Source organism: Bombina bombina, chromosome 4, assembly GCF_027579735.1.
Source record: "Bombina bombina isolate aBomBom1 chromosome 4, aBomBom1.pri, whole genome shotgun sequence".
Lineage (NCBI taxonomy): Eukaryota > Metazoa > Chordata > Amphibia > Anura > Bombinatoridae > Bombina > Bombina bombina.
The window spans coordinates 182,914,387-182,919,107 of NC_069502.1; the positions used below are offsets into that span (position 1 = coordinate 182,914,387).

General features: G+C 37.1%; 1 pseudogene; it reads right to left on the minus strand.

Annotated features, from left to right (window-relative positions):
* Positions 1–1,891: 1,891 nt before the first annotated feature.
* On the minus strand, positions 1,892–2,534 carry LOC128655294 (charged multivesicular body protein 2a-like; annotated as a pseudogene).
* Positions 2,535–4,721: the final 2,187 nt, after the last annotated feature.

Here is a 4,721-nt window from a genome sequence, read left to right on the forward strand (position 1 = left end):
CAGAGATAATAAAAAGAAGCATATGTGTGTACAGAAAGTGGTAAAATAAGGAGATCTGATTTCTCTGCAAGCTCAACCCATTTTAATGGGTTATGGTTTCATAAATACACACACACATATATACATACATAAATGCATACATAGGTTAGGTCTTTAGGTTATGGTAGACAGAGAAAGAGTATGGGAAAAGGGAACCACTCGGTTCAAGTTATTTATAAGAATAAATAATCAAACATTCATAATCAAACATTCATACAATTCTCTTTTTACCAGATGCTTTCAGTATATGGATGTATAAGTCAGCTATTCTGAATCCAAAATACATGAAAACACAGAAATACCAAACCAAAATACATACTTGTATTGTAACACTATATGATCAATATGGTCTGACGGTGTATAAGTATGTAGCAATATTAATATAATGGGTTTTTTTATAACACTATGAGATACATTGTTATGAAGAAATTACAAATGTTGCTAATATGACAATGTTTCACCAAAACGTTTGTTGCGTTTCCATGGCAACACCATGCACAACGTAAAGTGATGAATTGTGTTCAGAGTGTAATGAGTACAGGCACTATCACTGCTTCAGATTCACATATGATTGATGTAATTGTCTTGATCCCATAATTGATGCTTTATAGAAATCTTTCTGTTTATTTCCATTCTGGCATTGACATAATCGTCACTTCCGGTTTCTTTGGAGCGTATGGCTTACGTTCCATACACAATGTTTGGAGCCGCAAGGGAGGAGGGTATGTTCATTTTGTACACTATAAAAATATGTTATTTGCACTTATTGTTTATTCTGATAAAGGGGGTATTTTATTCCCCCGAAACATCAATAAAGTTTGACACTGGTGATGTCCAAAATTCCTGTGAGTGCATTTAATCTGTGTATATACCTAACAATACAAACAATAAAACTCAACAACAGGTTGGCATAGGAGGGAGCAAACTTAGCACCATTAGCTGTCCCAGATTTCTGAATGTAAAAACCCCCCCTCAAACTGGAACATATTGTGAATAAGCAAAATGCGCACTACTCACAAGTCAAAGTGATGATATGACTAAGTATAACTGGTAAAATTAAACAAAAAGTAATCAATCTGTACTCTAGGACAGTCAACATACAATAACTGTACTGTGTCGTTGTCTAAATGCCCACACTCCAGCCCATTGTCCAACAATTATCTAAGTTTTCTTTTGTATTTGACAGTGGCATTGTATTGTAACACAACATAGCTTAACATTTTTTTTTTCAGTGTTCTGTTTTATTACAATAAAAAGATATATTTTTTACATATACAGTATGTATTTGCACATTTCCTCTACAGAGCGCACACAATATGCTTTGTATCAGGTTTTATCTGCTTAACTCAAAATAAAAGTCCTATGTTGAAGTTTACATCTTCTAAAATTCTAACAAACTCACACCCCAACCAGAATTTAAATTTAAATGATATGATGATTTAAATCCTTACTGTGAGAAAACAAATAATTTTGGTGTTTCAAAACAGAATTCTTTGACAATAAGGAAACTTTTACCCTGCGCCATGTGCAAGTATGAATCAACCTGTAAGAAAATAAAATCCCAATAGTCTTCCACTTGAGTTCAGTTGATAAAAAGAGCAGTGTAAAATGAGTACATTTCAGACAGGAGTGGCACCAGAAAGCAATATTATACTGGCATCATAAGGGGCAACAGCCACACCTGGTGCAGAAACGGCTGAAGACTGACAGTGGTCAGCAGTCTCAATGCCAGAACCAGAAGAATCTCAGAAAAGAAAGGTCACTGGGTCCTTCAGTTTAATATTCAGCCCACTCAGAACACATAAAAGATGGTTACAACCCGAAGTGCCTGAGGCAAAGGGATTTTTTAAAGTTAGTCCCGTCTCAAGATGTTCAGCCGCTCCTCTAAATCTGCATCCGCATCTGCCAAGGCAGCTGAAGGTTCTCCCTTCTTTGCTCCAGCAACACTGAGAGATCCTCCGGTTGAGGGGAGACAAAAAGCTCATCAGTCAGGGTGAGACCCAGTTCATCCAATACTTGGGAAACTACAGCATCACTCGCTTCTTCATCATCTTCATCCCCCATGGCATCATTAATCATTTCCTCTTTCATTTCCATAATCTCTGACTGTTTCTCAAACTCCATTATTATTTTCAGGATCTGAGGAAACTTCAGCTGTCTGTTCATGGTAGCCATAGCTTTAGTAACTCCTTTCATAGCTTGTGCCATGGAATTATTAGACTTCAGTGTTTGGATTTTAAGGGAAACAGCCTAGCTGTTCGCACTCATCATAATAAACTTTTTCACATATCGATGAGTGCGCACCAAATCCTTAGCCATGATTTTTACAGCATCCATTGGACCTTGCTTTACTATCTTCTTAATATCTGTATTTTTTTTTTCCTGTTGCTCTAGTTTCTCTCTCGATCTAGCTCTCTCATAGCCCTGGTAAGAGCACACTAATTTTGTCTCAACAACTCTTCCGGTGTTTTCCGATGTCCAAACAAGAAATCCATGTTGATTTCTGGAACCAGCTCTTCGGCCCAAACTCAACCTTTATCCGCTCTCACTTGTCTTAGACTACCTGCTAGTTTATTATTCTCACTTCCTGTTTGTCCTGTCGGACATCATGATCACGAGTGGTTACGGTCATAGCTTTACATTTCTATACAATGTTTAAATGACATGCATTTTCATGTATAATGCATATTATTTAAATCATTGTATAGTAATTAAACTGCTTTTTTGCATGTTCTTTTTATGATTTAAAACATAAATATAAAATAATTTAAATAATAAAAAGAAGACACAAACAAAGCAGTTTAATTTTTATACAATGATTATAATAATATGCATTATACATGAAACTGCATATCATTTGAACATTGTATAGAAATATATCAACATAGCACCTATAGTTATAATAGGGAGTTAAGAAAAAGCAACAAGAAAGAGGCGCCAATGGTGCAGATCAATGGAGATTTTAGTATACCAATCGTATGTGAACACTAGGTACTCACAATAAATGGAGGCACTCAGTTGTGCCAGTAGACACAGGCTGGGTTTTAACAGCAATCCAGCTGGCTGAACAAGGAAGCAGCTCTCTATCAGCATCCAACTGGAGGAAATCTAAAAAGTGTAAGCAAGGATAGAGGCGCCAATGGTGCAAGTAAATGATGGTACAGATAGCAATAATAGCCCAGTATACACAGAGTACTCACATTTGTTGAAGGCACTCACTTGTACCTATAGAGACGGGCTTGATTTTAACAGCAATCCAGCTAGCTGATCCAGGGTGTAATGGCTGGTTCGTGGGTGTCAGAGTGCAGACACTCTAAAGTAGCATAGCAAAAAAGTACCATACATAACACTGAGAGTGGATTTATATAAAAATGGATTTATTTAAAACATATAAAAAGGTTTAACACTCATCACAGTGTTAAAATAGAAATTGATACATAAGGAATACATGCGACGCGTTTCTCAGTTAAAACTGTTTCCTCAGGAATATCCAATTAAATTTTTATTTTCAGAATCTTATATAACCAAAATTTTATTTTAAACCAAAAACTTCTTACTTTAGGACATAGCCACATACAGTGCAGAATATCTGGCAAATTTAGATTAAACTTCAAACAATTTCTGCTTTCTAACACAGCACATTTCTCAATATGTTTTGGAGAGTAATATGCTACATAAATAATCTTAACTTGGGTTTTTCTAAAAGGGACAGTTTACTCAAAATGTTTCTCCTCTTTAATTTGTTTCCAATGATCCACTTTACCTGCTGGAGTGTATTAAATTGTTTACAGGTATATTTACATTACCCTTATATTGGCATTTGAAATAGTTGATTTAGCCGGTGGTATTCCCACTGAAAGTTTCTGGCCTTAGGTCCAAGCTATAGATAAGATGTATAAACATGGCCAGCAAAATAAAATAAACTCCCAGTGGGGTATAGAAGAGATAAGGTAATAAAATGTTAATTTTCCATTGTTCTTTCCAAGTATTGGTCTTTGGTTTACATACAGATATAATATAAAGAAGCATGTATATGTACACAATGGCCTCTATTTATCAAGCTGTCAACCACAAATATGCTGGAATTCCGCAGCGTATTTGTGGCGAGCCTGATTCGCCTTAGTAATCAAACCCTACAGACCGGCAAAGTAGAATATAGTGACGTAACATACGATCCGCCGGACTCAGTCCAACAAAGATCGATGCTTACGTTACTACAGATGATACGAACGTAAGTTCAGCACAATTTGACTACTTTTGCTAGTTATCAAATAACTAGCAGGTACGCTCGCCACTTTTCCGGCCCAGCGTACGTGGTTTTCAATCCGCCGCCCTGGAGGCCGTGGATACCATAGGAATCAATGGGAGTCGGAAAGCAGCGAAAGCTCATGTTCGCTGCTGCCCGATATTCCATTGATTTCTATGGTAATGTCTACACCTAACGCCCTAACATGTACCCCGAGTCTAAACACCCCTAATCAGCCCCCCTCCTACACCGCCGCCACCTACATTAAATTTATTTGCTCCCGTACCCCGCGGCAACTAAATAAAGTTTTTAACCCCTAAACCGCCACTCCTACATTATACTTATTAACCCCAAATCTGCCCCCCCTACACCGCCGCCACCTACGTTATATTTATTAACCCCTAATCTGCCCCCCTACACCGCCTCCACTATAATA